We start from the raw sequence: 23,347 nt of genomic DNA, 5'->3' as shown, positions 1-23,347 counted from the left end.
GGGGTGGGGGAGATAAAGCAATTTTCTTTCTTTTTTTTTTTTTTTTTGCGAGGAGATCAGCCCTGTGCTAACATCTGCCAATCCTCCTCTTTTTTTCTGAGGAAGACTGGCCCTGGGCTAACATCCGTGCCCATCTTCCTCCGCTTTATATGGGACATCGCCACAGCATGGCTTGCCAAGCAGTGCGTCACTGCGCTCCCGGGATCAGAACCGGCGAACCCGGGCCACCGCAGCAGAGCACGTGCACTTAACCCTTTGCGCCACGGGGCCGGCCCCCAATTTTCTTTCTTTTTTATAATCCTTGATGCTAATTGAGTTCATTATTATGATTTCACTCACAAGAAATTGGAATGTTTTGAGAAGTTGTCAGAAAATCAGTATAAATGAAAATATCAAGACCAACCAAAAACTTGTCTCTCTGTGTGCATGTGTGTGTGATGATTTACTCATCAGCAGCTATTTATTGAGCATGTGTGATTTTGGCCAGACACGTTGGTAAGCCTCATATAAAGATGTGTAAAACATGGCCGTTGACCTCCGGGACTTTAGAATGAGTTTTTAGTTAGGAATCCCACCTACAACAGGCTGTTTTCCTGGTTGCAAGGCAATGAGTAATATATTACCCAAATTTAGGAAAATTTAATATCATCAGAGATAAAAAAGAATGTATGGCAATTTCTTAGAAAATGACTCACTGCCTTTCCAAGGCAGATAGCGATAGGCACAAAATTAGAAAAGGATGGAGAAAACAAACTCCACTCTTATTCTTAAAGGCAATGAAGTAGTGGAAAGGTCACCGAGTTAGGTACAGATTCTAATCCCTTCCTGCCACTGAGGAGCTGCGTGTATTCCTGTGAGTAACAGAACAGAAGTTCCTCTGTCTCTCCCTCTAAATATATAATATTATATAATTTGTATATGTAAACTATATATAGTTATAAATAATTATAAAATTATGTTATTTATACCATTGTGTATAATATACAACTATAAAAAATAATGCCTATTATTAGCAGACATTTTGAGAGCCAAAAAAGCCTATGAAGAAAACTACTAAATCACCTAGTCTTTGTCCTACATATTGATAAACAAGCAAACCAACCAAATGGGCCCGGAAACTAGTCGCTAACAGCTCGGCTGTAATGTTCCTACTGAATATGAACACTCTGTGGAATCTTCATATCGTCAATAATAACTAGGCAAGGTCATTCTGAGACCGTGGTGAAAAGCAGGGCCACTGTGTAATCATGCCTGGATATACAGCAAAGACAAGGATACCACACAACCACAAAAATAACGCCACATCTTCCTCTGTTGGCTATTATCAGTGGCTAGGACAGCAATGACAGCTTTAGCCCTACTACATTTCTTCCACGTCCTAATAAAACACATTAGACCACCCAATCCCCAAATATCCTTGTTTCAAGAGAGCACCCAAGATCAGTTCAATCTCTATTTCTTTAAGCCCTCCCCAAAACTACCCAGCAGAAGCCCAAACCCCGTAAGAAGCCCATCCCAATCCCCTCTTACTGAGAACAACCTTGTGTATGCTTTCCCATACTGCTGCAAGTTGATAAATCTGACCAGGACTACAGCTGGTGTCCTTTGGCTGGGACATTCAAAAACAATACACTGTGTACATAACTTTTTTTTCTTTTTTAACAAAATAAGGATTACACTTAAGTCTTATTTTTTAATTTAACAATTCTCATTTTATTAGTTTTTGAAAAGATGATTTTTAATGTCTGCTTAGTATTTTATCATATGGATCTATTCCCTTTTAAAATATGTAAAATGTAAGAATTCAACAAAAATTTTATGCTTGACAATTTACAAAGTATGCCACAAAAATTTTTTTCCAGCTTTATTGAGATATTATTGACGTATAACGTGTAATTTTAAGGTGTGCAACATTATCATTTCGTACATGTATAATATGGTGAAATGATTACCACAATAAGGTTAGTTAACACCTCCCTCACATAATTACCCTTTTTTTGTGTGGTGATAATGTTTAAGATCTACTCTCTTAACTTTCAAGCATATAATATAGTATTGTTAACTACGGTCACCACGCTGTATATTAGATCCCCAGAACTGATTCATCCTACAGCTGGAAGTCTGTACCATTTGACCAACATCTCCCCATTTCCTCCACTCCCCAGCTCCTGGCAACCAGCATTCTGCTTTATTTCTACAAATTCGGCTTTTTTAGATTCCGCATATGAGAACACACAGTAACACAAAATTTTCTTACTATAACTTTTATCATAAAACAACTCTGTAAGTTAAGTTATATAGTACTTTACTAATTTTAAAGATGAGAGAATTAAAATCCAGTAAACAATTAGAACACAGCAGTAATTGACGAGGCTAAGGTCTTCATTCCATGGAATTGAATGTTGTTTATGCCATGCACTCTAATATCTCTCCTAACTTTAAAATTCTTCAGGGTCTGGGTTGCCTTTTTTGTAATATAGTATGTATTAAAATCTGGTTTTTATATTATTATTATGACTTTGTTGATGGATATATGTATGCTACATGAATCTGATATTGGATGTAAAATTCCTTTGCAATGGTTTATGACCTCAAGTGTAGCAAGATAATTTCTTGTATTGTGTGAACAGTGTAGAAGTTAAGAGAACAGACCTGGGCGCCAGACAGCTGGGTTAGAATCTTGCCTCTGCCACTTAATTGCTTGGCTGGCCTTGAGTATTTTATTTAATGAATTTGAGCCTCAGTTTCTCATATATAAAAGTAGAGACAGTAGTATTTTTCACAAGGTTGTTGCTATATTACTTAACTTTTTAAAATTCATAACTGCTTTGTAAGCTAAAACTTTCCATTTTTGGCAACAAATTCCATAGTTAAAGACATTGCAAATTGTCTCATATTAACAGACCAGTCTAATGGTTCAAACATTGTAACTGGAACTATACATCCCACACGCGTTGCCCATGCCTTCCATGACCTTTAGGAAGTAAGGCTGCTCCTCATGTTCATTTCTCCATCCACAGAAGGAATATAAACGCCCACTTACCACAGGGCAGGGGTTACATTGTTTCTGGGACCTCGGCTCCTACGCAGGTCCTGAATGGAATTGTCTAAATAAGGTACTTCAAGATGAGTCCCAAGGTTCTTCCGCTACAGGGGTAGGACAAGGATGCACTCGTGAATTTGGGTAAATAGAGAAAGATAAATGACAGTGAGTAATTTTATAAGCTCAAGCAGTGTTCTAGTGCTTGCTGAAGAAATACATTGGTACAAACATCAGGCTTACTCTCTCTCTTTTTTTTTTTTTTTGTGAGGAAGATCAGCCCTGAGCTAACATCCATGCTAATCCTCCTCTTTATTTTTTTGGTGAGGAAGACCAGCTCTGAGCTAACATCTATTGCCAATCCTCCTCCTTTTTTTCCCCAAAGCCCCGGTAGATAGTTGTATGTCATTGTTGCACATCCTTCTAGTTGCTGTATGTGGGACGTGGCCTCAGCATGGCCGGAGAAGCAGTGCGTAGGTGTGTGCCCGGGATCCGAACCTGGGCCGCCAGTAGCAGAGCGCACGCACTTAACCACTAAGCCACGGGGCCGGCCCCCAGGCTTACTCTTGACTTCAGAATTTATTATTTTCTTAATCAATGAATTTTAAACACATAAGAACCATTGCTAAGTGTCACGCAATGAATGCCCTACTTTCAACGTCACACTAAAAGAAATATATGAGGAATGTGAGCCTTAGAAAATAATAACAGAATAACACCTATGTGTTTACCTGAAAGCTAATCCTCATGGATGTACGCCCACTAAATACAGTTCAGAGAACTAAAGAAAATTTAGTGTTATTTGTACCACATATAATTGAATTCGTATAATTTTGAGTGAAGCAAAGGAGTCAGGATTTTTATCTTTGTTACTTCTTGTAAAACATCCTTTGTGAAATTTTGAAATAATCTATTAAAGAGAAAGAGTCAAGGAAAAACATGTAAAAATAGGTTCATTTAAATGGAGGGTGACAAATTGTACAATAGTCGTGGTAAAATTAATTCATTTTGTTACCAAAAACATTTTGCATCTGGCCGCAAAAGCCTACAATGCCTCAGCCTCAATCTTCATCACCAGGGCCAGGAGTCTCGGGTGTGCACTGTGCAAGTGAAGGCCCAGTTCTGATGGGGGGGGGCATATAACACTGTAGGTGCTAATGTGGTGTTTTTATCATCACCATGCCCACACTCCAAATATATATATATATATAAAATATAATATACATATACACTTTATATAATATACATATTTTTATACGATATACATAGATATATGTTTTTTTTTAACCCATTCAGAGCTTTCCTTCATTTTACTCAAAGGAAATGATTCCAGCGAGTAAAATATTTCAGTGAATCCTTGTCTATTTGAAGAATATTTTTCTTTATCAGGTCTATAGAGTCTGACAAGAAGCCACTTTATTAAGAGTAAATATTTTTAAAGCTACGAAGTACAAGAATTGTTAAAAATGAAGGATTCTGATTAACTACATATTTGGCTTCACTGGGAAACATGTGACATGTGTGCCATGCTACAATGGAAGCAGATGTGAATGCAAGCCTAGGAACATCAAGGATTACCAGTGCCGCCAGAAACTGGGAGAGACATGGGACAGATTTTCCCACAAAGGCTCCAGACGGAGCCCACCCTGCCCACAACTTGATCTTGAACTTCTGGCCTTCAAAACTGCAAGAGAATAAATTTCTGTTGTTTTAAGCCACCAAGTTTGTGATACTTTGTTACAGTAGGTAGCCCTAGGAAACTAATACACTAAATAATTTCAATTAAGATAATTTTTCTTTATTCTTTATGAAAAAAATCCATGAAAAGTGAAAATGTCAATGGCCCCTCAATTTCTTTTTATCTCTCTCTAATAAATAAAATCCAATGGATTATATGTTACCATTTATAAAAATGCGTTTGATTATGTGTAATAGTTTCTTATATTAAATATATTTAAAGAGCAATTTGTTCATTTAGATAAGCCACATTTTCACTTTCTAAGTCTATATGGCTCTTAGGAGTTTGCAAATTATCTGGAAATCAATTAAAGCATAGGTCTATAAATTTGGAAGGATAATTCATACAGCAATGGGATTTAAAATAAAATATCCAACACTACCAATCTAACACTCTACCTTAAAGACAGTTAAGCAATTCAGTTGAGGAGATGTCTACACTGTGTTGCTGTTAAGACTTGGGACTCCGAGGTGGGGGGATGGAACCCTTCTATCTAAATTGAAATCTGAGCTCCCCTAATTTTAGCCATGAGAACTTGGACAAGTCAATTAACTTCTCTATTTTCATAAATATGGAAATAATACCTGTCTCATTGGGCTATGGTGAGGATTAAATGAGAAGGACCTGCAAAGTACTTAAGAACAGTGTGGATTAAGCTCTGAACAAATGTTTACTATAATTAGGGTGACCATATAATTGATCTTCCACATCTGGAGAACTGTGAAAGTGAATGAGGCTCTGTCATAATTACCCTGGATAACAAAAGTGCAATCTAAAAGTATGTGGAGGGGCCGGCCCAGTGGCACAAGGGGTTAAGTGCGTGCGTTCCACTGCAGCGGCCCTGGGTTCGCCGGTTCGGAACCCAGGCACACACAGATGCACTGCTTGGCAAGCCATGCTATGGCGGTGTCCCATATAAAGTGGAGGAAGATGGACATGAATGTTAGCCCAGGGCCAGTCTTCCTCAGCAAAAAAGAGGAGGATTGGCAGATGTTAGCTCAGGGCCGATCTTCCTCACCAAAAAAATAAATAAAATAAAAGTATCTGGAGCAAACTGAAATATGTCATAACCGAAGTTTTAATAGTTCCATGGACTGAAAAGTTTCGTCTCAAAAGGCCTTATATAACATGGGGTAAGTTTTATTAATTTCCTTAGAAAGTTGTTATGGATTTCCAAGTCCACAATCTTTTCTTTGTAATTCTAAAATCCAGACAACTCTGAGCCTCAAAAGTTGTGAGAGCATTTGTTCGTTTATTTTTTTTTTTTGGTTTTCGTAAAACTATGAAGCTGTGAACCTAACTGGGGCAACTTTTGATCTTTACATATTCCACTTACTAAGAATATTGTTATACACCAAGGCCTGAAATATTAGTGTATTTAATACAGGGGAGAGCCCTAAGCCTAGCAGAGTGTACCATACTACCCTTCTAAAGTCAGAAATAGTCTAAATTCAAAATACACTTCCTCTAAAGGTTTCTGTTTAAAAAATGTGGACTGTACTTATGTTTATTTAAATTCAACAAACTTCTGTTAAAATTCTATTCTATAAAATTGGCCAATTTACTAGGCATTGTAATATTCAATTGAAAATAATTTAGACATAGTCTGTGTCAAAAAAATTTTCCTGGAGGATGTAGGCGCATAAGCTTTTGCCTGTGATACAGAGCACGTCGCCTAACTGTTCAATGGAAATGCAAACACTAAGCTTTGGACACGAGAATTTATCAGGGAGGGCTGCAAGAAAGAGGAGGTATTTGACCTGAGTTTCAAAAGATGATTAAGATTTTATTACACAACAAAGAAGGGAGGGTGCTTTTGATCTCAGGGGCCTAAAAACATTTGATGTATTCAAGGCATGCCAAGTAGTATGAAGCAAAAAATGATGACAGGAGGTAGTGAAATCTACTGGAAAGATTCATTTCTGATGCCTGAGAAGAAAAATAACATTACTTTAACTTTTTTAGAAGATAATTCTTTCCTCTGTTATTGAGCAAATGAAAAAAAAAAAGTTTTTGGTAGATATTTTGTGTGAAATATTTCTTTTCTAATAAAATCACACATTTTGAATGTCAGAATGTGGCATTTCTGATTTGACCCTTTGGGATTGCAGAGAGAGAGGCAACAAACATACAGAAACTTTAGACCCTTGGGCAATATCATTTCTTGGGAGATATGGGACACTGGATATATAGCTTTGTCCCGCAGGATGGAAAGATTGTAAAATAACCAACACATCTGCTACAGTGTTCAATGTAAGCTGAAGTCTTTGGGGACCAGGAGGTGGTTTTCTGTTTCTGGAAACATTAGGGTATTACTCCTGCCTAGTAAATACAGTGTGTAATATAGAAGGATGGTTTTTCTATTCTACCAGGGAAATATGTACATGGGGAGCCCAGGTAGCCTTACCATCATGCATACCGGTCCCCAGGTCTCATAAATTGTATCTGAGTGGATGAAGAAAAGTAAAGACAATTTATGCACTAGGTGAGCCTCGTTTGGTTTCAAGGATTTGGAACTGACTTAAGCCAGCATTAATAAAAGTGACAGTTGTGGGTATGACCACTGAATACTCAATGTAGAAATCAAGGGGTCTCAGAGAATCTCAAAGACGCATGCTGCAGGGCCTGAGAACGGATCGCCGCTGGGAATTAGCAAACCCAATAATCTGCTCTTCCTCTGGCTTGTCTCTCAGTTGTCTGCATATACTTCTTTCTTCAGTCTGGGCAACCTGGCTGTCGCTGCTTCTTGCTTCTCAGCCCTCATAGTGGAAGATGACTAACCCACAATTTCCCAATTGTATGTTTCTTACCACCAGCCACACTGGGGACTACCTAGTTTTCTCTGCATTCCATTCCAAAAATCCAGACAGCTCATCTGATTAGTCCAGCCAGGTTGACCCTGCTGGAAATCCCTGAACTAGTCAGCTTTGGCCCGGGGCATGCAGAGCAGGGCTGTATCCCACAAATATGGCTGCTAGTTCACACAGATGTAGGAGAGGCTGAGAGAGTGTTTGCGGTGGGTGGAGACCTGGACAGACACGTTGAAAAGTATTTACTAAAATTATGCTCCTAAATTCTGTGGTTCTTTGGATGATATTGGTGGAATGATAATAAAAGTATAGTTTATCTTTTGCCGAATTCTCACTGTGTGTATAAGTCAACTTAGCGTGCAGTGTTGGTGGTGATCACAGGTTTTGGTGGCAGACAGACCTTGGATGTCAGTCTGGCTCTTTTATTTTGGGCTGTGTATTTTTGACCAAGTTCCTTAATCTGTTCTAGTCTCTCAGTTTCCTCAGTTGTAAGATGAAGAAAATCGTGCCACCCATACAAGGTTGGAACATGCATAAAATACGAAAGTGCAAATAAAATAATCAAAATAAAATACTCAGCATAGTATCTGGCAAAAACTAGATGCTCAATAAATAGTGATTATTTAAAGTATTATTTATTTGGCATATGCACCATTATTACAATGTTATTGCACCAAACACATTGTCATCATTGGCCTCACATTGATATTCCCATGGTCAACGTGTAGGGTTCATGTATTCTAATAAGATATTCTGATGGTGTGAAGCTAATTCCTTTCCCCATCTACCTCTCCTGTACAGCCTCTCCACAAAAAAAGGAAAACCTACAGTGAAATGGCAGAGTCACCTCAGCAAGTAAACACAGGGTGTTGTCCACGGTGTCTGGTTCAATACTGTAAGAAAAGTCAAAAGCAGATTGTCAAAATTCAGCTAGAAACCAGAATCACCAATTCACTATATTGACTTGCTGACATTATCACAAAGGGAGTGTGTGATGACCCTTCGCCAGATGAGCTCAACGGAGAGCATGAAGGAGATAACATCGAGTAAGCATTTTTTAAAGGGAAAATGTCTTTTACAGTCGATGAGCTTTGAGCTGTCACAAAAAAAAAAAGGAAGAAGAAAAAGAAGAGTAAAAGATGAGAAAGTACAGGCATAACCAGTGGTTTTTGTTTGCTTTGTGCTACGGGACGCGGGGCCAGGACAAATCATCAGGTCTCAGAGTGAATGTTCTAGTTACCGTATATGATGCATTCGGTCAGCTATGGTGATGGATTGTTGGTAGTAGTGGTCCTGAGTGTGATTAATAAGGCTGCTCTGTCTCTGACAGAGTGGGAATGGCACCACTAAAATTGAATGGAGGCGATCCTACTAAAATCTGTTAGAGATACTCCTTAGGGAAAAAAAATGGTACAAAGGAAGTACCAGGAATAGAAGCCATCAGTTCAACAGCTGCAGCCATACAGATCAAAGCAAGACGGCAAGGTCCCATTAAACAGAAGGGCCTTTTGCTTCTCAGTTGGTCTTCTTAACGATGAATAAGCCTGGGTTCCTCCTCTCCTTCCACAGAGGAATACGTTTATTAAGCACTATCGTGTATTCACAAGTGTGTATATTTGTGTGACCTGTTACCTATATGGATAAAAGAAAAAAATCAAAATAAAAATACATTCACTATTGAGTACATTTTTGTTTCAAAATTTGTCAGCTATCAGGTTAGGAAAAGAGAGAGAGTCCGAGAGAGAGGGTCAATCTTTGGTCTATTAACAGATGTGTTTAACATCTAGATACTAGAGCCAGAGTTTTATATGACAAAAAACGAAAATATATTCTCTTAGGACAGTATATCTCTCATCACCATTAAAATACAATAAAACTGTACGATGGAAAAGAGGAAACATTTGAAAGGTTGGATGAGGCTATGTCATATATTAAGAGTTAGTATCTGAGAATTATGTTTCTGGTTAAGCCCATATCGGGAGACTTAAAAAGGGTAAAATATACCTTTGTCCATCTCCCAGAGCTTCAGAAATTGGAATGTGTACTTCTAAAATCAAAGACAACTGTTCTTGTTGATAGTCTATGTGGAAGGACCGACAGCACGGAGCTTGCTGCTTTATTAGTGGGCCTAGTAGTAGAGGCTTGTAAGGTGCTATCACTGATCAATTGCCTTATATAATCAATGTGGACTCTTCAATACTATATAGAGAAATGTCAATACCATCTCCAAAAAATTGCCCCTCAAAGATGGTGAAACCTTGTAGAACAAAACCTTTAGTGACAACATTATCATTCACAATAAAGACCTACAAGATGCTAATTAAGCTTCCTTTGTTCTAGATAAAATTCCCTGCCTACAATAAATAAAACCCTATTGGTCCAGACCTTTAATTCTAAGCAGACACTGTGGAATCTTTTCCTTTTATAAATGATTGTTATTTTACAACGTTTACTTAATCTCTATTTTTCTAGTTGTAGTTAGGATAATTTAGTAATGGAAATAATCTATACCTTTATGACACTTTCCAGTTTGCAAAGTACTCTGTATACGTGATTTCAATTGAGCATCACAACCTTTTGAAATATGTTGGGCTCTTTCCATATTTTTTTCCTTTTTCCTTTTTCCCCACAGGTTATTGAAGTCTGGGAGAAGGAATGGAGAAAAGTTGAGGATTCTCATGCCCGGCAGAGGAAGAGATGGTCTGAGATTCAGAAGTTGCTCACAGGTAGGTTAAATGATGGGGCAAGTAAGGTGTTAATTCTATGTGCTTTCATCTTCTAACTGATTATTCCAGCATCTTATAGATGGAATTCATATTTTGCTTAAATGATGGAGATGTGGTGCTCACTCGTTGTACCTAGGGTAATATCCATTTTCTTACAGATCTGGGACATGTTTAATAAAATTCTTATACACATTTTTCATTTGTTTGTACATTTCTTTGTAAACACAATTAAAAACCTTATTCTTGTCAGATACAACACTTCCTAACTATAAGATCAGACCAAACCCACAAGAGAGCAATATGCAGGTGGCTTTTATTAAGTACTGGTTTCTAAAGGTATAAGCAAATTCTGCCAAAAAACTGTCCCTGAAGCAAACTCAGGTATGCACTCAATTCTTATAAACACATTTATGTTTATAAATATTTATATTTAGTGTTTTAAGTGATAGAAATAAAAATATTTACTTTAAAATTTTAAATAATGATTTAAATGATCACATGATTCTAAGAAACCGGTAACTACTTACCACACAGCAATTATCAATCAGTGTCTCTATTTATAAATTAGATTTCTTGACTTCCATGTGATCGCTGGACATAGATGCCTTCTCACGCTACAGTTATCGTGAAAGAGACTCACCCCTGCTAACTCTTGGAGAAGTGTATCTCAGGGATTTCATATACATAGAAGCAGAAGATAGAAGGTGGCCTGCAGGGCATGCCACACAACCTCACTCTGACCCCATTCCATGCACTCAAAATGGGGGGCCCAGGCACGGCAAGGCAGGGGCACTCTGTGAGAATGTGGGTGGAGGGGACTTAGTCTGAGTGTTCAAGGCGATCAGCATGTTCATTTCTGGATGGTGTAGGCTGGTCACAGTTTGGGCCCTCTATTTCTCTAGCATCTCACTTGGGTAAAGCATTAACCCTCAAAGAAGGAACAGGATTTCAGGGTTGCTTTGGCCCACACGGAGATGAGGCAGGTAGTGGGACAGAGGATCTTATAGAAACTCAGGCTCCCACTGCCACAGCAATTTACCACCTCCAAGCAACCTGCACCTTAGAGGAGCCGCTGTCAGCGTGGGAAATAGGTGACTGCCAGGGCCCTGACCAAGGCCCATGCCACCACTTCTAACTGGGATTCTCCAAAAGCAAGCCATGGAAGAGGAGCCAGTCTTAGAGGGTTCCTTCTCCTCTTTCCTCAGGCTGCCAAAGGCTGCTGTCACAGTCCTCTCTGCCTCTGGTCCTTTGGGCAGTGAGAGTCCTCGTGATATAGCTTAGGGGCTCATTATCCATCAGCTTTAGCAAGATTGTTTTCTTTGGAGCTCTACCACCGATTGACTGAGTAATCTTGGGCAAGTCACCCAGACACTTTGAACCTCAGTTTCCTCATCTGTAAATAAGACAGAGATTACAATAATGCATATGTTATTTTGTCAGAGGAAATAAGCATAGTGTTTTAATATGAGTAAACTCTCAATAAATAGACTCCGTTAACTTCTTAGGTTATCCTTAGCATGAATCTATAAAATGTTTATATACAGTCACGCATTGCTTAAAGGCAGTTACGTTCTGATAAATGCATCATTAGACGTTTTCGACATTGTGCAAACATCATAGAGTGTACTGAAGGGGAACAAAATTTGCAGCTCCAAACTGTGTCTCTTTAACATGAGGATTATTTTAGGCTGACTATTTTTAAGAAACAAAAGACTAAGAAAGTTTTTCTTGTTACCTTCCCCTTAGCTGCCTAAAAGGATTCAGATAAAATAAACTGTCTCAGGAAGCAAGCTATCACATTAGCATAACATGAACGAGGTGGTAGACAGGGAGGAACGTAGAAAAACCTATTTGTAGGGCTCCCTTTGTGTTCTCCTGTTTCTGAGTAGCCAACCAAACACTGGTTTTCCAAAAATTTGCTCCTTTTCACCTACCTGTGAATTGTCTTCTTTCCCTTTGAAGTCCCTGACTCTCCCCATCCCCAACATCTTCTTTTGGCTTTAGGTGAGGATGGTATTTATGGTGAGGGCTTCAGCCATTTGGGCGAGTTACTCAGTTTTCCTGGGTTTCTCCCATGTATACATGTTACTCAACTTTTGTATGTTTTTTCCTGTTAATCTATCTCACGTCAATTTAATTCTTAGACCAACCAGAAGAAGCTATAAGGGTAGAGGAAAATTTTTTCTCCCCTACAGTACTTACGCAAACCTAAACTATAGCCTACTACACACTTAGGCTATATGGTACTAATCTTATGGGACCACTGTTGTACATGCGGTCCATCATTGATCAAAACATCATTACGTGTCACATGACTGAATATTACTCCAAAGGTTAGTCTAGCATTTTTTCCCCCCCAATGGATGCTTGGTGTTTATTGAATGGAGCTAAAACTTAATAAACATGTATAAATAAATGTTGAGAAAACAAAGACAATCATCCTTAGCTGAACCAAAGGAATACATAACAAAATATCCCATGCAAATACATGTTTCTTGATTTTTAGTCCCTTAAACATACACAGCCTTTTTAACCACAACAGTTCAAGGGTTTTCAGGAAGAGCTACAATGAAGTCACAGTAACTCATTTCAAATTGCAAATATGGCTACGTGGGACACCACAGAATTGATTCTTTTCTATAAGAGTTTGGTTTTCCTCTTTGCAAACTCAAGCCTGGTTAAGTTTTGATTTAAAAAGGTAATAATATTCTTCTCGAAGTCTCACTGGAAAGGAATGTTTATAACTCAAAATGTATTGCCTTATTTCTAGGCCTGTGGACTGTATTGTGAAGTTCCCCCCAAGTGCCCACTTTGTTCAAAGAAAAGAGATCACTTTTAATCTTCTCTGAGAAGATCAGGTCACCTCTCACTTTGAACCAACCCTGTTTATTGTTTATTCTTGATATTACCCAGTATCAGGAATTTTCAGCAAAAGGAAAAAAAATAACTGTAATTAACCCTGACTGGAAAAAAAAAAAAAATCTGTCAAAAGGGACATGAATCATTCCTGAAGGATTAGTTAGGGTGAGACTTGGGCCAAAAGAAATTGAATTAAAAAGGGAGGAGGGGCTCCTTAAAGGTCCATACTTAGGTTAAGACAAAGACATATAGAAAAAGGGGGAAAATATGTTGTATTCATGAGCAGCAGGTAGTCAATGGAGCAAGAAGAAAGTATTACTATTAAGCTTGCTCAGGTATGATGACAGATGTTCAAAAGCTTTTATGAAATAATGTACTGAACTGATGAACACCAAAAGACATTTTGGAAAGTCTGTTATCATGCAAGCTTCCCTTAAGAAGGCTGGTGATAAACTGCCACAATTTCACATGAAACGATTGCTTAACTGGATGTACCAGACACACTAGGAGATAAACACTTGTCTGTAGGACCAAAGTGTAAATATTGACAGCCGACAGACCTTAGAATTTTTATCATCATGTGTCTTAGACCACAGATTTCAAACACAAGCGCTTTAAAAATAAATAAATAAATATAAATCAAAGCTTATAAAAGAACGGAAGAAAAAGTCCCTCTGCTGGGCATGGGACCAGGTGGGTGACATCCCTCAGGACTAGTTTTAACAGGGAGAGTGAAGGCATAGTTAGCTTAGTGCATTGGACAGAAACCCAGTGGTGTGTGCAGAAATGAGCTGAACTGGGCTGACAGTTGAGTTGGACACCAAGTTTTATATCCCAGCAGAATTCAAAAAGATCCTTGGAGCGGAAAGCAGAGAAGGAAATATCAGAAACAAAGATTTGAGGTTGAAGTTAGAGAAGAAGGAAACAGATGAGGTAAGGTGGATCAAGATTGAAGTGGGAAGGAGGATGTGGTTCTGAGCACCTACCTAGGATAGCCTCTGTTGTTTCTGGTACATTTAAAAAACAACAAAAAAATAACACTAAAAACATTGATCCAAGTCAAATGGGGCATACTTTCTGTATAATGAAATCATTTAATTCAAACTGCTCTTCAAATGTAGATTAAGGCATTCAATGAAGAGTACTTTCCTTATGGCTCTTAATGAATTATAGTGGATTACATTTTGCTTTTTATTGCTTCTGGGCATCTCAACAGAATTCGGCATTAACGAAGGTGCCGGGATTGAACTTAAGATAAGATCGTATTAAGGTGTCAATAGACTCCCTGACACACAAAATAGTGGACAATTGGACAATTTTTTTTTCAAACAACAGTGCTAAAAATAACAGGACTATGTTATAGGGGAGAAAGAAATATTCCTCTACCCTCTAGGTTCTTCTGGTTGGCCTAACAATTAAATTGACATGAGAAAGAATAACAGGAGAAAATCAAAGTTTAATAACATGTATACTTGGGAGAAACCCAGGAAAACTGAGTAATTCACCAAAATGGCAAATAAGCCACCACTTTAAATACCATCTTCAGCTAAAGACAAAGGAGGATGTTGGGTAGTGGTTTTGGAATTCAAAAGGGAGGAAGGCAATTCACAGGGAGACGGAAAAGTAAATGTTTAGTAAAGAAATGTTTGCCATGGCATGTAGAGACAATGGGACATGGAGGGGAGGATTTTGATCAAATGGGCCTTCCTACGTTTATCCCTGTCTACCACACCTAGTTAATATTATACTATAGTTACCTATGGTATTAGCTCCTTCCCAGAATAGGCCTTCTGTCTTAAATGACTTTGGGAAGTTAGGGGGGAGGTCAATGTTTCTTCCTGAGTCTTTTGTTCTTAAAAATAATCACGTCAAAGAGACATATTTTGGGTTAGTAAATTCTGCTGCCCTACAATGTCCAACCAGCTTTTGACATAGTGAATTTTCTGAAATAAAATCAAAGCAAAAATTGTGCCTCTCATCCTCTTTTTTCAGGAGGATGCATGTGCCATTGTTGTTTTACAATGAAATCAAATGCTGACTCTTGAACAGCACAAAAGGCACTGTGTACTTATTAGGAAAGCTTTGATGTTGGGGGAATCTGTTTTTGATGCTATTTGAGTATATATGAATTTCAAGGACAGGAATAACTAATATTTATCGATATTTTACTCTATCTCACAGCCTAGCTCATGCTAACGATTTGACATTAATAGAGTCATTCAAACATCGTAGCAACTCTGTGAGTTGGTTCTTATCTTCATTTTACAGATGTGATATGTGAAATAATTTTCCAAGTTTATGCAACCAGTAAGTACAATACCATGGTGCTTTCCTGTATCAGATATCAGGAACTGCTTTTTTATTTTATCGGTAGACTTTATTTTTTAGAGCAATTTGAGGTTCACAGAAAAATTGAGCAGAAAGTACAGAGAGTGCCTACACATTCCCTCTCCCTCAACACATAGTTTCCCCTGTTATCAATATCACACACTGTGTGGTACGTTTGTCACAACTGATGAAGCAACGTTGACATATTATTATTAACTCATGTCCAAAGCTTAATTAGAGATCACTCTTTGTTTTGTATATGGTTTTGTGAGTTTTCACAAATGTATAATGACATGTTTTTCCATTACAGTATAATACAGAATAGTTTCACTGCCCTAAAAATACCCTTTACTCCACCCAATCATCTCTCTCTACCTAGCCCCTAACCTCCAGCAACCACTGATCTTTGTACTGTTTCCATAGTTTTGCCTTTTCCAGAATGTCACAGAGTTGAAATCATACAGACTATCTTTCACTTAGATATCTTTCATGGTCACTTAAATATGTATTTAAGGTTCTCCATGTCTTTTTGTTGCTTGATAGCTTATTTCTTTTTTAGTGCTGACTAATATTCCATTGTACGGATGTATCATAGTTTATTTATCCATTCATCTACTGAAGGATGCCATGGTTGCTTCCAAGTTTTGGCAATTTATGAATGATAAAATAACTGCTTTTTACCTATTTAGTCTGTGATCTACATTATCAAGAGTTTGCCATATCATCTCGTATAAAATCATTATAATATTCTATTAAATTTATTAAATATATAATTTCAAAATTTATGGTATGACTTTCAGCATTCAAGAATTTTTAGCCTAAGATATGAGGAATTGAAATCACATGGGCAGAAAATTAGATGGCCAAATAAAAGTATTCAACTAACTCTTATGTTTTCAAAAAAGTATATAAGTTAAAGGTAAATGGAGAATTATCTTTTGTAATGGAGAAAACCTATGTTAAAAGTGTTTAATATAGTAGTAAAATATTATAAACAAAAAAAGATTTATTTTTTTTTAGTCATGAAAATTCATATTGGGCATAAGAACCAGGGGAATTAGGCATCTCTTTTCCAAGAAATACTTAGATATTAATGGATATTTACCTTGACAAACTTGGGAAAAGATAAGGAAGTTTGAGGTAGAAGGAAAAGATGTTATATATATGTAAAATAGTTCACGTTCATAATGTCAGAATAATTCTGAAAGTCATATTTCTTTGTGTATGGCATCCTTAATGTATTGGAGACTTAGACACCTCACAAAAAGCACTTTTTTCAGGGAAGGAGGCAAGGATGTCATCATATTAATTGAAGACAAGCTGGTGCATAGTATGAATATATGATTAGTTCTTGGAAAAAATACCTTTCAGATGATGCTGGTTTTTACGGGGATCAAAAACAAAACCAACCAAACAAACAGCAATAAACAAAACAAAAGCAATCACATAGACACAACAGGGGAGACTGTGAATCCAATGATTTCTCTACAATGGTAGTAGGTTTCTCACAAAATATCTGGAAATGGTTTCCTTTGCATAATCTAATTTCTGTAATAGAAATAACAAGTTCCCAGTGTTTTGACACATAAGAAAAGAGCACATAGATACATACACTCAAAATATACTCAGAAGGATAAAAATATTAAACCAAGTCCTAAATATACTCAAAGTATTTCCTTCACATGCAAGTCAAACCAAAGTGATTATTTGGAGATATCAGCCAAATCAAGTTCACATAGAATTCAATTAAAATTGTGAAGTAAAATGATCTTTTTTGCACCCACTCCCCATTTACTGGAAAAACAATGCTCTTTGCTTTGCTCATCACAGTATTCCTTGTACCTAGATAAGAGCTTGGCATGGAATAGGCTCTCACTCGATAATTAATTGACTGTTTCTCTGCTAGTACAATTCTAGGGAGAATTATAAGCCAAATCTTGGAATCATGGAAACAGAGGAGAGAAGCAGTGTCTACTAAACCTAGTCAGTACTCAGCAGCCTGTCCTCATTGGTACCTTCAAATCAGGGGTAGTATGTAGAGTCAGAAAGGATTGGTTTGCAAAGTCATCAGTAAATATTCAATCTGTCCAAACTATCTCAAATGTAAATAAATGATGTGCAGTCTGTCTAAGCGGGTAAAAAACTAATCCAAAACTATAGACTAATGGATATTGTCCTTGTTCCTCACTGCTTTCCAAATGCAGAGCTTGGCTAAAGCTCATGTGTACATATGATAATCATATGCCCACACAGAAATGACATCCAATTTCTAGTATAAGCACTCACACAGTAGCGTCTGTCATTAGCGTAGATAGTGTCAGGGGAGGGAGAAAACACAATGTAGCCACACTGGAGTGTGGATGAGGATCTTTGACCCAGTGTCCTATGGCTGTGTTATCAAGCTCTCTCCACTTCTCTCTCTCTCTGACGCTCACTGTCTCTGGGGATCAAGACCAATTCACAGAGTGGTACTGGCTTTGGAAAAAAAATCAATGACCTATTCTCTTGGTCAGAGCATGAAGTGTTGTGATGGCAGTCAGCACAGCAGGAGAGGAAGAGGAAAATGAAATAAAAGGATGCAATATCAAGGGATGGGGGATATAATTATGCTTGCAGAAAAGTATGTTCAATAAGCAGATTGCTGGGAGTGGCGGAGACTAGCTTTTCATAAATATGAAATTGGAATTGGGTTGAAAAAATTAGGACACTAGAGCTCTTTCTCTGAGTAAGGAAGACATGATAATAGACCTTATTTCCATTTGCATTGCTACCTGCCATTTGTCAATCACCTAATTACACTCAGTAGAGGGGGCTACAGCTAAAGTTCTCCATTGTGCTGAAAGCCTGGGTGAGGGGACTCTTGCTTTGTTTTATTTTTGTGTTTTGAAGTCAAACTGTTTTTATGGAACTGAGAAAGAAAGGAGAAGGAAGGAAGGAAGGAAGGAAGGAAGGGAGGCAGGGAGGGAGGCAAGGAGGGAGGGAAGAGGAAGGGAGAGAGTGAAGGAAAAAAGGAAGGGAAGAAGAAAGAAATGAAGGAAAAAAGAAAGGAGAGATGGAAAGGAAGGGGAAAGGAAGAAGGAAAGACAGGAGGACGAGAGGGAAGGAAAGAAGGACAAAGAGACAGAAGAAAGACAGGGAGAGACCAGAACAGGCTGCTCATATCTGGGAGGAATCGCGCATCTGGCTGAGCCCAAGCTTTGGGTACTCGGCCACTCCCCTTTAGTCATTACAGAAAGAGACCTGCCAAGATGAGAAATTACCACAGGAGGGGCTGGATATTAGGATTAATTGTCTTGAACCAGAGCAGTGGATCAGGTACGCAGGGCATATCGAAGTGGAGATAATGACGCCAATGAGCAGTCCTTACTGCTCTTTTTTTTTTTTGCCTAAAGAAAAGCAGAAATTTAAGTAATGGTACCAACATTTTCACCACAATGTAACAAATTTCAGAAATGTTAAGTAAGACAAGATAATGGCTTTTAGGTTTGTTAATGACTTGCATTAAAGGAAGCTGCATCCTGGAGCAGTTTGAAATGCCTGTAATTCCATTGTAGACCACCTTCCCTTTCTCTTTCCCCCTTGCCCCTATGAAATTGGTTTTACTTTTTGATATTTACATTGACCACTGACCTATTCCTTTACAAATTTAGTTTCCTTTAAGTTATTTAAACCAACAGTTTCAGGAAATTACTTATGGACCACGTGGTACTTTACAGTCATTGATATTAAGGCTGAGAGATGAGCCTGGGTGTGTTTGTCTGAAAATGTTACTCGGTTCAAAGTCATTAGTTTATAAATAATAGAATGATCCCCTGTAACTGAATTGAAAAACAAAGGGTTTCAGGTGATGTTGTATTTTGTTGAGGTTTCTATTTTTATGAAGGATTATTACACAATTCTATGTAGCTATGGTACATTCTATGTGTGGCTTCTCCTCAAAATCCCTTTGCTCTTTCTCCTGATTTTCTTCATCTGGATTCAAGAGTAACGATTGAGATGATCAAGCCATTGTGCCATTTTCCATCACATTATTTATGGATAACCTGGATACCTCAAACTCAGATGAGCTGTAGATTTTCTTCTTTGTATGAATTATCAGCAATGTTTTCCAGTTCAGTGCATACTGATAATTCCTTCCTGGAAGTCTAATGGAAATTAAATATTTGATGATAAAACTCTTTGTATACTTGTATTAGCTTCCTGTTGCTGCTGTAAGAAATTACCACACTTAGTGACTTAAAACAAAACAAGTTTATGGGCTGGCCTGTGGCCTAGTGGTTAAGTTTGGTGCACTCCATTTCAGTGGCCCGGGTTTGGTTCCCAGGCACAGACATACACCCCTCATCGGTGGCCACGCTGTGGTGGCGACCCACGTACAAAATAGAAAAAGATTGGCACAAATGTTAGCTCAGGGTGAATCTTCCTCAGCAAGAAAAAAAAAAACAAGTTTATTATTTCATGGTTCTGAAGATCAGAAGTCTAAAATGGGTTGGTAAGGCTGTGTTCTTCTGAGGGTTCTAGGGGAAAATCCATTCCTTGCCTTTTATAGCTTCTAGAGGCTTCCCTCATCATTGGCTCATGGCCCCATCCCACTCAAACTTCTGCTTTCATCATCACATCTCCTTCTTTCTGACTCTGATCCTGACCCTCCTGCTTTCATCCATAAGGAACCTTGTGATTACATTGGGCCCACCAAGATAATCCAGGATAATCTCATCATCTAAAAGAGATTTAATTTAATCATATTTGCAAAATCCCTTTGTCATGAAACACATTTACTGGTTAGCACATGGACATCTTTGGGGGGCCACTATTCTGCCTAGCACAGCACTCAACATTCAAATAAATAAATGAGTTAATTTTTCTTAGTTTAACACAATCTGTTAAAAGAGAGAGTCTCTGCTTTCAAGTGCACATAAAAACATACTTTAGTTTAGTTTGTTTGAGTTTGTTAAAAATAGGAATGTGACTTTCTGAAGACATAACTTTCAGCACATCAGAAGCCATTCATTCAATGATTCTGATGTTCCCTGAGGAGGTCAGGATTGAGGCTAGGCCTAGTTTGCTCCCCAAGTGTCTTTGTAGATTTCCAGGACTTTGATTTTTTAAGTGTCTTTTAGGGCTTATTAACATTTAAATATATGTAAGGGAAAGTACACTTTATCTTATTCTAGGGACTCTCTTAGGAACTGACTTCCTATTGTTGTATTTCTAGTGTTTAGTGCAGTATCTGTCATATAGTAGATTTGCAACCAGTGTTTTCATTAACACATTAGTAACTAAATCATTAGTGTCTTGGCTCATTTCCCTTATGGTCACACAGAATTCAATTTTAATGACTGGGTAAAGAGAAAGAGGGCAAGACTTTAGAATCATTGGTGTCCTTTGATGGATCCCTAGTGTGGTAGAGCCCTGGGGACGAAGGACCCCAGGCTTTATCAAAAGACAACCTTGGGGAGTGGCAACTCTTAAAGGCAGATGGTTATTGCCACTTGGTGTGTCCATTCACAAGGGAAACTCGGCTGGTACCTGGGATTGGAACTCAAGAGGAAGGAGCTACCAAAATCAGGTGGCAACCAAATAAGATTGGGCTCTAGCTTCAGTGTGGAGCTGTATGCTGAAGAGGAAAGCAAGGCTAGGATCAGCAGAGTTGATGGAAACATTACTGGAAGAGGAAGGGAAGATGATATCTCAGTGAGCAGCAGGTGGCAAGAGGGATCTTACATCCTCCCTGAAGGGACTGGAGGTCAAGGCAGGATTGAGTTTGCAGGTTGAATCACTACATAAAACTCAGATCAGCTGAGGAAGGCAGAAGCTGATACGACCGTTTGGGGAAGTATTTGCAAATTGCAATTATGACCCTCAAAGAAAGTATGCCTTCAACACATTGGAAAAGGTAATTTGGAAACAGTGATGCAGCCTGCTGGGTATTCATGTCATCATCAACAAAGAGACTGTCAAAGTGTAAGGGTTGGACTGAGTTGCACATTCAATTCTCCCAAAGCCTTTGTTTCCTTAGGCAGCAGGGAGGGAGTGTGTTGGAAAAAGTGATTTGTCCATGTCCTCCAAGTCTGTGTCTTGGATCTTAACTAAAGTCACCGTTTCTTTAAATAGGCAACGTGGGCTTGGGCTGTGCCCAACAGAGAGCAGAGGCCCTGTCTAATTTAGAAGAGTGCAGGCGTCCTTGTGAAAGCCAGGAGAAGCTCCAATCAGATTCAACGTTGGAGCCTGACCCTGTCAATCAGAGTGGCCTGTGGTCGCAATTTTCTGGGAAATGTAGAAAATCATCATCTACAGTAAATCTGCTGCCTGAAATGCCTTCACATCATCTATATTTTATTTACAATCTTGCTGCATGTCTTCTATTGCTTTGTGTCTTTACATTTTGATTAACAATATCTGGTTGAAGAGTAGCCAAACTGACTATGGCTGAAAATCTCTATATAAGACCACGATGTTTAAGTTTTAATTTTTATTTATTCTGAATAAAAAGCTTGTGGTAAATCAACATCTCATACTTATCAAAAGATCTCACATGTGCAAGACACTATGACATGATGGCAGGCGTGGAGACATGGTCCTGGCCTCAACGGTCTTTCGGTATTGCTCGAGAGACAGTCATGTACCTAAAAACACTGCCTGGGTTTGACAAGAAGAGCAATTCTGAAGACTGAGGGAGGAGAGGAAATTTTCTAGATATAGGTCATGAATAGGCAGAGGTGTGGAGGAGAGAGAAGATATGACCCTTTTTGATATGGACAAGTAGCCTGATGTAGTTATAGCCAGGAAAGCCAGTTAGCAGGAAACATCATATGAGACTGGGAAAACAGGTTAGGACCAGATTGTGAAGGACCTAGACTGGCTTGGTGATAGAGGAGAGAGGGCTAAGTGACAAATGGACCTGGGGGTGACTGGAGAATAAGGAGGTAATGATATCCTGTGGCTTCTACCTCATTGCACTTGATGGAACACTATCTTTTGAAAGTGAAAACATTGTTATTATTTTAAGTTATGTAACGTATGTGGCATTAAAACAGATTCTTAGGATCAGATAGCTCCTTAGATATCAAATAATCTAATTCACTTTACTATTATTCAGACCACTATCTCCATAGTGTCTTAACCAAATAGTTATCCAGCTTCCGTCTGAACAGAGGTAGCTCGTCGTACACCTTAGTTCAGCAGTAGGATTATGACCAGTTTCTCCCTTATGCTGAGCCAAATATGCCTGTATAGAGTTTTCCCACCCTAGTCTCAGTCTTGCTTTCTGAGATCACATGAATAGTTCTAAATTTTCTTATACATTATAGATCTGCAATGATTTTACAAAACTGCCAATCCCTTCAATGTATTCTCTCCTCCATGCCACTTCTCACGGGACATAATCTTGATTTCTTACATTCTTCTGATGCATTTGTTCATCCATCAAAGCCCTTTTTCTCAAAGAGTGGGCCCTAGAAATGAAAAAAAAGATCTAAGTGTGACCTGATGAAAGAGAGTAGAATGTAACCAATTCTCCCTGCCCCTCAGAGATCTATATTTCTGTAAGAACTCAACAGCTATAAATTTTTGAGCTGACACCCCAGGACAGGCCTAGAATCAGTCATTTACAAGTATGAACCACTTTGTTTTACAAATGAGGAAACTTGAGTGCCAGAGAGGCCTTATAACTGGCCTAAGCTCATCGACGTAACAAGTGATGGAGTAAAAATTTAAATGTAAGCCAGGCTCACTTCAAGGTCTACCTGTTTTTGTTGTGTCATGATGTCTTATATTTGCTTGCCAAACTACATTAGCAGGTCTCTGTGAAATGAATGGGGGCACATCTAAGAGTAAACTATTCAAC

The 23,347-nt window shown here is 38.3% G+C and overlaps 1 long non-coding RNA gene across 1 annotated transcript in view; it reads left to right on the top strand.

The window, feature by feature from the left end:
- The window catches only part of LOC147917672 (uncharacterized), a 134,711-nt gene extending 112,786 nt beyond the window's left edge, over positions 1 to 21,925 (top strand). The window contains exons 2-3 of the long non-coding RNA XR_015551746.1: positions 10,221 to 10,314; positions 21,616 to 21,925. This is a non-coding gene — a long non-coding RNA (uncharacterized LOC147917672). The remainder of the gene's footprint in view (positions 1 to 10,220; positions 10,315 to 21,615) is intronic.
- Positions 21,926 to 23,347: the final 1,422 nt, after the last annotated feature.

Source organism: Ceratotherium simum, chromosome 3 (genome assembly GCF_057802395.1).
Source record: "Ceratotherium simum simum isolate JZ-2026a chromosome 3, ASM5780239v1, whole genome shotgun sequence".
In the NCBI taxonomy this organism is placed as follows: domain Eukaryota; kingdom Metazoa; phylum Chordata; class Mammalia; order Perissodactyla; family Rhinocerotidae; genus Ceratotherium; species Ceratotherium simum.
The sequence above is the reverse complement of the archived record's forward strand: the minus strand, read 5'-3'. Positions and strand labels throughout refer to the sequence as shown.